We start from the raw sequence: 12,439 nt of genomic DNA, 5'->3' as shown, positions 1-12,439 counted from the left end.
ATGAAAGGCTCAAAGTTGTTGGTTATGTCACCCCCATACCCACTATAACTCCTGAAAACCCTTCCTAATCGGTCAATCCTAATAAATCCTGTGCATACCATTTCGGCATGAAAAGGAATACCATTGATGAATGTCGCTTTCTGAAAGATAAAATCCAAGCACTGATTGATAACAAGATTATTGTGGAAAAGGAGCCCGCTCCGAATGTCCTCAATAAACCTCTACTAGACCACACGAGTGGAGGTGTTCATATGATTGAAATAGAAGACGACTAGAACCCCAATGGATCACTAGGTTTGATCATAGAAGGCGACGATCTAATGAAACCAACAGTCACCCTTAATCTGATTGTAGTCCAGATTCAGCCTTCTGGGGATTCTGAGGTGAACATGTCCATACCACTTTAGTTTGAAACACCATCCTCTGCAAAGATGCCAGCACTGATCGAGGTCGAGTTTGGGTCCCCGACAAATGTACCTGAACCATTTGAAGTTGCGGTCTTGCCTTCCAAAGTACAGGCTCCGTTCGGAGTAAAGGTGCCCATTCCAGTAGCAATGTCAGCTATAATGCCATTCCATACAAATGCCATACCTTGGGACTACACAGCCGAGGCAAGAAGGAAAGGGAAAGCAAATCCAGAGAAGCAGTCGCAACATAGGGTAGACAAGAACCGGTAGAGTATACACCCCAGAACATTTGGCTGAATCAAGCAAGAAGGCCTCTGGACGGCCAACCGTCACTGAAGCTGGGCCCGATGATCTCTGGAGAAAAGTACAAGAAAAGGAGTACTCAGTCATCGATCAGTTGAACAAAACACCGACACAGATCTCTATCCTAGCTTTGCTGCAAAGCTCTGATGCACACAGGAACGCCTTGTTGAAGGTACTGAGTGAGGCATATGTACCGAGCAACATCACTGGAGGAGAAATGAAAAACATGGTAGGGCAAGTATTGGAGAGTCACAAGATCACTTTTCATGAAGATGAGGTGCCACCAGAAGGGTTGAGTCACAACAAGGCGCTGCACATCACTATGCAATGCGATGATTATTTCATCACCAGAATCCTGATTGACGGTGGGTCCAGCATCAATATTTGTCCGTTGGTAACACTCAGAACATTGGGAAAGAGTCTGCATGAGATCAAGGATGGGGCAATCAATGTTAAAGCTTTTGACAATTCCCAAAGGTCCACTATTGGGGAAATTAGCTTGTGTTTGCAGATGGGGCCTACTTGGTTTGATGTTGAATTTCAAGTAATAGATGTGTCGACATCTTACAACTTACTGTTAGGATGGCCGTGAATTCATTCCGCTGGTGCCGTAGCATCAACACTGCATCAGGTGGTGAAATTTGAGTGGAACCACCAAGAGATGATCATTCACGGCGACGGTAGCAATCCCATATACAGTCGCCAAACCATCCCAGTAATTGGAGGAAGGAGAAAGATAGCCAGGGAAACCTATCACCACATCGAGCGAGTCAACGCCGTTGACAAAGACAAATGGTGGGACAACAAAATTGAAAGCATATTGAACTGGAGCGGATATGAGCCTGGCAAGAACCTCGAAAGAATCGCCAAGCCGATCAAACTGAAAAAACATGACACCACTTTCGGTCTGGGATACGAGTATACTTGGAAGGAATTCAACAACTGGTCTCCACCATGGCGCAACCCTTACTACCCATCGGACCAGCCGATACCTATTTAGAACAGACTTTTCAGCCAGCCGATGTTATATATGGGTCAGAAGAAGAGGAAGCACTGGCAGCAATGAGGGATTTATTCATGGAAGATGCTGTCATGGATTGCTGTGTCATTTTCAAAGAGGAGGGGGAGGAAGGCCTTTCTATACAAGCCGTAAGCCGAGGAGCATGACTCAACAATTGGACCATCAGAATCACCAGAGCCCGAAAAGCCTCGGGGTAGAAAGGCTGAACAAAGCATCATGCACTATCTTTTATTTTTACTAGTTGATTTTCTTTCGCATTTTTTAATTTTTGCAATAAGATTTTCCAATGTTCAAAAGAGTTATAAAATTTATCAAAGCATTTCGGTTTCCTTACAAATCTTACTCTTATTATTTTCTCTCATTACTTTACTTATACATCATTACCATCACCTATCTTGATGAACCAATGGCTGTGACATGCAATGAGACAACGTAACAAACGGATACAGATTCAGAGGAAGATGACATACCGGAAGAGATTATTAAACCGAGATTGTTAACCTGGGATATACAAGGAACGTCAAAGAAATGAGAATTAGTGTCCACTTATCGCCATCAGAAAAAAAAGAATACACAGAATTTCTAAGGGAATATGAAGACATATTCTTGTGGCTCACAAACTGCCAACTGATCCGACATGTCCACCAGTAAAGCAGGAGCTCAGAAAGTTCAAGCCTGACATGAGTTTGAAAATCAAGGAAGAAGTCACTAAGCAAGTCAAAGCTAAGGTTCTCAAGGTAGTAGAATATCCGACATGGTTATCCAACATCGTTCTAGTGCCGAAGAAGGACGGGAATGTCAGAGTCTTTGTTGACTACCGGGATCTCAACCGGGTCAATCCAAAAGACGACTTCCCCTTGCCAAACATACACATCCTGATTGACAATTGTTGTCAAGCACGAGCTGCAGTCATTTGTGGATTGTTTTGCTGGGTATCATCAGATCTGGATGGATGAAGAAGACGCTGAGAAAATGGCTTTCATTACGCCGTGGGAAATGTACTGTTACAAGATGATGTCGTTCGGGTTAAAGAATGTTGTGGCCACCTACATGAGAGTCATGACTACCATTTTCCATGATATCATACATAAAGAGATCGAAGTGTATGTAGATGATGTCATCATCAAATCCAAGAAAGCCACTGATCACATGGAAGATTTGAGGAGGTTCTTCAATAGACTGAGAAAGTACAACTTGAAGTTGAATCCCGCGAAATGTGCGTTTGGGGTTCCTGCCGGAAAACTATTTGGGTTCATTGTGAGTCGCCGAGGAATAGAACTGGATCCATCAAAGGTCAAAGCTATTCAAGAATTGCCACCGCCAAAGAACAAGAAAGAAGAAATGAGTTTCTTGGGGAGACTCAACTACATCAGCCGGTTCATAGCTCAATCTATTGTCATATGTGAGCCAATATTTACGATGTTGAAGAAGGACACCACTACCAAATGTACTGATGACTGCCAGAGGGCCTTTGACAGAATCAAGGAGTACTTGTCCACACTGCCAGTTTTGGTCCCGCCCGAGCCAGGTAGACCCTTATTACTCTACCTTGCAGTGCTAGATGGAGCGTTCGGTTGTGTTCTTGGGCAACATGATGAAACAGTGAGGAAGAAGCAGGCCATCTACTATCTTAGCAAGAAGTTCACCCCTTACAAGGCCCGGTATTCTCTATTAGAACGCACTTGTTGTGCTCTGACTTGGGTAGCTCAAAAGTTGGGGCACTATTTCTGTGCCTATACCATGTATCTCATATCAAGGATGGATCCGTTGAAGTACATCTTTCAGAAGCCCATGCCCACTGGCATGCTAGCCAAGTGGCAAATCCTGCTAAGTGAATTCAACATTGTCTATATAACTCAGAAAGAAATCAAGGGACAGGCTTTGGCAGATCATCTCGCCGAGAATCCCGTGAGCAGAGAATATGAATCCTAAAAGACGTATTTTCCTGATGAAGAGATATCATTCATAGGAGAAGACATTGCAGAATCCTATGACGGTTGGAGAATGTTTTTCGATGGGGCAACAAATTTTAAAGGAGTTGGCATAGGAGCAGTCCTAGTGTCAGAAACCGGTCAGTATTATCCGGTGTCTTCCAAACTCAGATTCCCTTGCACCAACAACATGGGTGAGTATGAGGCCTGCATCTTGGGATTCAAGATGGCCATTGACATGAACATTCAAGAGTTGCTAGTGATCGGGGATTCAAACTTGCTTATACATCAGGTCCGAGAAGAATGGGCGACCAAGAACTCTGAGATACTCCCTTATCTGCATCACGTACAGAAGTTGAGAAAGAGGTTCACAAAGACAGAGTTCCAGCATGTTCCCAGAGTCCAAAATGAGTTTGCCGATGCATTGGCTACCGTATCATCCATGATTAGCCAGCTTACTGTGCTCACGTCGAAGAAGAACTGGATGGAAAACCATGGTTTCATGATATCAAGGAATACTTGGCGAAAGGAGAATACCCAGACCTCGCAAACGCTATCAGAAGCGCATGCTTCGGAGGTTATCCAATAATTTCTTTCACAACGGTGGAATCCTGTACAGGAGGACTCCTGATTTAGGATTACTAAGGTATGTCGACGCAAAGGAAGCATCTAAATTACTAGAAAAAATCTATGTTGGGACCTGCGGGCCACATATGAATGGCTTTGTCTTAGCCAAGAAGATACTCCGAGCTGGTTATTTTTGGATGACTATGGAAACGGACTGCATCCAGTATGTCCGGAAGTGCCACCGCTGTCAGATAAATGCAAATATGATAAAGGTTCCTCCAAATGAGATTAATACAACAAGCTCACCATGGCCGTTCGCCGCTTGGGGAATGGATGTTATCGGACCAATCGAACCTGCCGCATAAAATGGGCACAGGTTCATCCTAGTGGCAATTGATTATTTCAACAAATGGGTTGAAGCAGCATCATACAAGGCAGTAACTAAGAAAGTCGTAGCAGACTTCGTCCGCGATCATATCATTTGTCGGTTCGGAATTCCAGAATCAGTCAATACTGATAATGGTTCCAATATCAATAGTGACTTGATGAAAGCCATGTGTGAAACCTTCAGGATCAAACACAAGAATTCTACAGCCTACAGACCTCGGATGAACGGAGCCATAGATGCTGCCAATAAGAATATCAACAAGATACTAAGGAAAATGATAGAGAAGCATAAGTAGTGGCACGAGAAGTTATCACTTGCTTTATTGGGGTATCACACCACAGTCCGCACATCAACCGGAGCAACCCTCTATATGCTGGTTTACGGTACAAAGGCTGTTATTCCCGCTGAGGTAGAAATTCCTTCCCTAAGGATCATACAGGAAGTTGAACTCGACAATACATGATAGGTGAAAAGTCGTTACAAATAGCTAGCACTTATAGACGGAAAGAGAATGAATGCAGTTTGCCACATTCAGCTTTATCAAAACAGAATGGCCAGAGCCTTCAACAAAAGAGTCAAGCCAAGACAATTCGTACCGGGGCAGCTGGTGCTAAAGAAGATTTTCCCGCATCAGGACGAGGCTAAAGGGAAGTTCACTCCCAACTGGAAGGTTCCGTACATGGTCCATCGGGTTCTAACAGGAGGAGCCCTCATACTTGCAGAAATGGATGGAGAAGTTTGGCCGAAGCTGATCAATTCAGATGTAGTGAAGCGATACTATATGTAACCTTTATGCTTTCTTTTATGATGTAATTTCAACTACGCCTGACCTGATTACCGTTTAAGAGGGGATACGTAGGCATCCCTATGGTTTCGGTCACAATTCAATAAAATTTTCATTTCCCCCGCAATTGGAAACTGGGGCAGAATTTTGAGGACGACCCTCAAAATTCCGAAGTGATTTCACCCATTCGCCGCAAGCAGCCGTCAGAAGTAGCAGCCCAGTAAACTGGGGCAGAATTTTGAGGACCCTCAAAATTCCGGAGCAAAAGAAGTTGCAATGTCTTGAACCACGTCACAGTCGTAGGTTCATCTAAGGAAAACTATTCTCGATTATGTATTTATGTTATATTTTTACTAAATCATGCATGTCTGTTACCAAAGTTGCTTCGTTTAGCAACGCTACCCCAATGATACATACAGTATCACCAAAACAGAGCTGAGCAGGTCAAGTAGGGCCAGCGGGAATAAGGACTAACCTCCCCCTTTAACAAACTCACGATTTTCATTGGATGCAGGCACTTGAGTTGCAAAATCATCAAATATACTATACACTCACAAGACTCACATTACTCGGAAATACTACTCTCAGAACCGTTTCACTTGCTCATACCTACTATCCGCATGCAGTGTCCCCAACAGACACAGTATCCCCAGCAGTCGCAATATCGCAATCCGCTATCAGCTAAGAAAATTCTATTATTATTTGCCTTTTTACTTTATGCATAAGGCTACCATTCTGCCTTCTGAGACTAAGCTCTATCTCAATCTGCATTCTCTGCATTGCATAAGGCTACCATTCTGGCTTCCGAGGTTAAGCTCTGCCTCCATCTGCATTCTCTACATTGCATAAGGCTACCATTCTGCCTTCTAAGGTTAAGCTCTATCTCCATCTGCATTCTCTGCATTGCATAATGCTACCATTCTGCCTTCCGAGACTAAGCTCTATCTCCATCTGTATTCTCTACATTACATAAGGCTACCATTCTGCCTTCCGAGGTTAAGCTCTACCTCCATATGCATTCTCTACATTGCTTAAGGCTACCATTCTTCCTTCCGAGACTAAGCTCTGTGTCCATCTGCATTTCTTTCATTGCATAAGGCTACCATTCTGCCTCCCAAGGTTAAGCTTTACCTCCATCTCGCATGGCTGAAAGATCGCCGCCTACATTTACTTCTTGCATGGCTGAAAGATCGCCACCTTCATTTACTTCTTGCATGGTTGAAAGATCGCCACCCTCATTTACTTCTTGCATGGATGAAAGATCGCCACCTTCATTTACTTCTTGCATGGCTGAAAGATCGCCACCTCATTTACATTTGCATGGCTGAATGATCGCCACCCTACTGCATCTCATGGGCTGAAAGATTGCCAAATTATCCGAGGGCATCATCGTTCAGAGGCACCATTTGTATAGCCTGAGAACACTATGCCATGGCCCGATGATCCCTTTTAATCTTTTGCATATCATTATTCAAAGGCATCATGGTTCGGAGGCATCATCCTTATAGCCTAAGAGCATCATTTCATAGCCCGCGAATCCTTTATTATACGCTTCATGACCCAGGACATCATAGTCCAAGGACGTCATCCTAACCGTCCAAAGACAGCATTCATGGTCCAGTGGGAACTTGCATCATGTTTAAATTTACGCACAATATACACTTGTATTGCTTATTTGCAGGTAAACCAGCTAGCAATGGTCGTCTCAGCAGGAGCAACCTCGATCCAGTTCCCACAGCTCTACTAGACTTTAACCATTTATCCCAACCTGAACATCTCGTCCGTTCTTGAAAATATCCATTGGCATATTCCGCTGATGAATCCTGAACTACTTATGGCCTGATTCCTGTAAGACCAGGGATATGTGGGCAGCTCAGTAACCAGAGCACAGTCAACCTCTTCAAACCATTTCGTTCGGTCAAATTGGTCATCACATCTTTACCCGACAACTCTTTCATCATTCAAGGGTAAAGAGGGGCAGTTGTTAATACCTAATTTTCCCCTATGCATTTTATATATACAAAATACTTTCAAAATAGCATATATATGCATATATAAGTATGCCCAAGTATTTTAGTATTTTTTCCTAATTTTTAAAAGATTTCTTTTAATCAATTTATTGCCCATTTTAGCAGTACAAAAAATAATAATTATTCCCAAAATCATTATTTTGGTGAATAATTTATTTTATTCTCACACTTATACCAAAATAGAGCTAAGATAATATTTTGCACATTTGTTATAAATTTATTTAGCATTTTAAAACTAAATTGCATATAATTGCAATTTTAGCCTACTTTAAGATTTAATTGCATTTATAATTACAAAAATTGATTCCAATATTTTAATTTAATATTTATATATAATTAATTAATTTAGTACCTTTAATGTGTTTCATAAATTATTTTACTTATTTTTTATAAAATAAAAAGGGGAAAAGCGGCTATATAAATACTAGCCCTATTTCATTTCAATTATAGCCCAAATAAACCCCCAATTAACCCAATTTCAAATCCCCAATTGACCGGCCCAATTTCAATTTAACCCTCCCCTGACCCAACTAATTTAATCCCCCGACCTTCCCTTTTGCTCTAGGTCATTGATAATTTTGATCTACGTCCACGATTTCCCCTTTCCTTTTATTTCACAGACACCCAACCCTACTTCATTTCTCACCAACCGCCACCTCTGAACTCTCAAACTCTCTCAAAAACTCTCGAACCGTCCCTAACCCTATCCCCCTCTCACGATCTTCCACCTTAAACTCACTGGAATCCATGGCTTCTCAGGCCATGAGAGTCTTAAACTCACCTCCCTTTGCTCTTGTACACTTGGTACTTGAAGATTCAGGGTCTGACCTCGAAGGTTCATACTCAGATCTTTGCCGGCTTGAGGTTTCACGGCCATCTCTGGCTTTGCTCTGGCGTATCCTAGTCTTATGAGCCTATTTCTGACTTCTCCGACTCAGATCGGAGACCTTTTCAAAGCCTTTCTCATTCTAGGGTTCTTCTGAAACCCTAACCCTTCGAGGTTTTCTCTGATTTTTCTTAGATCTATTATATATCTATGCTCTTCTTGAGTTTTCAAACCATTTCCCAATTTCTTCTTTCAAAAATTATTTTTTAAGGTCTTTCTTTTCCGATCTAGGGTTTTCTAAAATGTTTAAGTCATTTCTGACTTTCCTTTTCCTTTACGTGTACTTGCTCCTACTGTGTTCTTGTATTCTTCCTTTTACCATGCTCTTGTATGACCATCTTACTGTGTTCTTCTATATGTGCTTTTCTGCTATAAATTTCTGATGTTTTTGTGTTCTTCTACTGTATTTTCTTATTAAGTTCTTAAAGTTCTTTGTTTGCCTTCTACTGATCCCTGTTTAAGTTCCTTTTAGAAAACTCCTTAAGCATGTTTCTTCTACTATTCCTACCAATATTTCCATTATGTTATGTGAATCTCTCTACTGTATTTTTCTATCGCGTTCTTAAGTGTGCTTACTACTTTTCTTGTACTGAACTTTGTTTGAGTTCTTCTAAAAGAGCCTCTTAAGCATGTTTCATTTGCTATTCTTATTAGTATTTTCCATTCTATCCTCTGAATCCTACTACTGTTTGCATGTTACTTTGCTATCATGTTCCCTCATGAGTTCTGAAAGAAGCATGTTAGAAGCTTCGATTCTCTTCTGAAACCTCTACACATGTCTCGACTTAACTTGCATGCCCTCTCCTTTATATTTTCTGGTTTGTTCGAACTGGGGCTTTATTTCAAATACCCCTTGGCTCTTTCAGACTGGTTTTAAACCTCTGAATGAGTTTGGATATCTTTGTTTTCATACAATGTTGAACTTTTTCTTTCTACTGATTTTACAAAGGCATAACAAGTTTCTTTCATGTTTAACGTGTCTGTATGCTTTTATATGTGATGAATCTTTCTTCAAAAAGGTTTTCAAACTTATGATTGATTCAGAATTCATTTTTAATAGGTCTAATTGATTGTATGATGATTTTCCTTAAATTAAAATCTTTCCCATCCTTCTGACTTAGTTCATTTATACCAAATCTCGGACCTTGTGATTTTCTGGTTGTTAACTGATTTCCTTTCCTTATTTGCACAAACCGTGTGCTGTCAAGACCCTGTCCTTAAATAGACCTTTATGTATTTACCCCTTTTATGCTGGTTTGAAAAGGTTTGATGAATCAATTTTCTTAATTAGTTTTGCCCGTTTGAAATCAGAATACCTTAATTAGAGGGAAACCTTGTGTAATTGATGTTCAAACTATTTTCTTACCTATTTCTGCTTGCTTTCTATACTATAAAAAGGGCACGACCCTTCTGCACTTTAACACACTCTCAATTTAACACTTTTATACTACTCAAGTATCATAGTTCTCTAACCATAGCATTTTGACTATTTGCTTGCACTTTGGCTTCACAAGACTATTGCTTTCTTTTCTTGTTTCCTTGAAACTGGTATGTTCTAGTTTGATTTTCAGCCTCATCCCAATGTGTTTATTTTATAGCTTCTACACCCCTGTCTGCTTTACTGCCTATGTTTAATGTTAATCAGCATATGTTTATACTGTGAATCCCTGCACCCCTATCCCCTTCTATGTGTTTGAGTTGAAGTTCAGAATATGGCAACATCCAAGTTGTTGCTCATGTCTGGACTTGATCCCTTAGGGGATCCTAACTCCCAAACAATGTGGCTAACAAGCTGGTTAGGGTGTGACGGCACTCCAATTGCTAGGTATGACCACTAGCTTGTCTTGGCTTTCCCCCAGAATCCCCTCTCTACACTTACACTCTCTCTTAGATTCTAAGTTCTGCCCCCTCCTATGAGCCTTGCTTTGGGACCTTGAGTTCCATCTGAACTTGGACATTTGAGGGTTGGCCCTTCCACACTGCACTATGACTCATATTCTGCAATATACTTAGGTGTGAGCACTGCCCGGAGTCCATTTGAGACTCTTAGGGAGCTCTGACACATTCCAAGTAAGAGAAAGGCTTTGGATATTTGATCTTTGGAGTTGGTTCATTTCATATTTCAGACCTGGAGTCTGAATTAGGCACCCCTTGGTTGTATTTTAATTTTTGATGTAATTTTGCTTTTCTTATTCATTCTGGGCTGTAATAATTTGCAATAACTTATGGGGTTTTAGTGAAAAGGAGAGGGTAAATCATGCATGCAAAAGGGGTAGATATCATGCTCATAGGTATTTATTATACTTCTGCAATCATGTCCTGCTTTCAATTCTGCGTTTTCATATAGAAATCCTGTTTATAGGTTCTGCATTTTCATATAGAAATCCTGTTTATAGGTTGTGCATTTTCATATAGAAATCATGTTTACAGGTCCTGCATTTTCATATAGAAACCATGTCTATAAATTTCTGCATTTCTGTATTATCTAGAAAACATGTCTATAGATTCTACATTTCATAACGCTGTATATCATATAGATAACCTGTCTATAGGACTTCTTGAATTCTTCATATGCATCTATCACTAGGCAAACGTGTTCACAGGTTATAATAACAAAGGGCATTTTAGATACCATGCCTGTAGGACTCCTGCATTTTTATTTCGACTATAAACGTTTTTAAATCAATAACGCTTAGAAAGCATGCATATAGGAGTAATCAACCGAATCTGAATCGTCTATATCGCTTATAAGTCTAAAAAAACAGTAGTAACGTTGCTTAATATTTTCAGAACTTATGTGCCTGCAATTAATAAGTCCTTTTCTTTAAAATCAGTATATTTCTGTAATACATAGATATCATGCCTATAGGTTTCACCTAGGCAAGCTTTAAGGAACAACACTAATCTTTGATAATTTCAACCAGCAGGCAGGCCTAATTCGGACTTCTTATATGAAAATATGTGATAAATCAGCCTGCTTTAATGTTTTTTTTAAGTTTAATTCAGACCATAACCAGTACATGCAAGACATGCTAAACAATCTGTCTTTAAGTTGAGGAGGCCTGTTTGAGCCTTTAAATGTTATGTGTATTCCCATATTTGCTCTATGTGTTTTGTTTGTCGTCCTAGATTGTGTCCTTTAAACCATAAAAGCCCAATCTCCCTTCCCTTTAGGACTAGTAGTCCCAAATTCCCCCGAGACTGATAGGATTGGGACGGGTAAGAGCATGCAATAAAGAACGAAACTATTCCGCGTTTTAATACCTTAACAGGGTGGGAAAGGGTAGATATGGATATGATGACCGGTGCGCTAATACCACGTGTAACCCCTCTTCTGAGGAGTGATTACCGGGTATTGCATTGATGTGATCCATATTATTTGTAAATCTAGGACTCCATTCCCTTTACTTGTGTATTTTATTACTTTTTCAGAATTTTCAAACTATTTCCTCAAAATTTAAACTTTCTTTATTTCTTCAAACTTTAATTTATTTGCAGCCATAATGTGACAATCCCTCATATTTGAAACCTTTATTTACTTACTTGTTACTTGTAATTAAAGTCACAATTGTAGCATGGCCGGGAACCACACTAATGTATCCTGAGGGGAGCCTAACACCTTCCCCTCGAGATAATTTCTAGCCCTTACCCAATCTCTGGTTTTCTAGATCAATTCCTTCCTTGTGTCCTAATAAATTTTAATTATTAGGTGGCAACTCTTCAATTCAAACCCAATTCCCAAAAAAGGAACGAGTTGTCCTCCCAAATGTCATAAACCCGATTTCGCGAGAAAAAGAGGGCACGACAGCTCCTCGACCGGCTGACCCCGCTATGGTAATGTTCTTTGACCTCAACTTTCGAACCTGCCTGTCCACAATAACCACTGGCTCCTCAACATAGGATAGATCCTTGTCCAACTGGACTGAACTGAAATCCAACACGTGAGACGGATCGCCCTGATATCTCCAAAGCATCAAAACATGAAATACCGGGTGAAGTCCTGCTAGGATGGGAGGTAAAGCAAGCTCATAAGCAACCTCCCCAACACGCCACAAAACCTCAAATGGGCAAATAAAACTTGGGCTCAGCTTGCCCTTCTTTCTGAACCTCATATCGCCTTTC

This window comes from Nicotiana tabacum, chromosome 20 (genome assembly GCF_000715075.1).
Source record: "Nicotiana tabacum cultivar K326 chromosome 20, ASM71507v2, whole genome shotgun sequence".
NCBI classification, from domain to species: Eukaryota; Viridiplantae; Streptophyta; class Magnoliopsida; order Solanales; family Solanaceae; genus Nicotiana; species Nicotiana tabacum.
Note: the sequence above shows the minus strand (reverse complement) of the source record.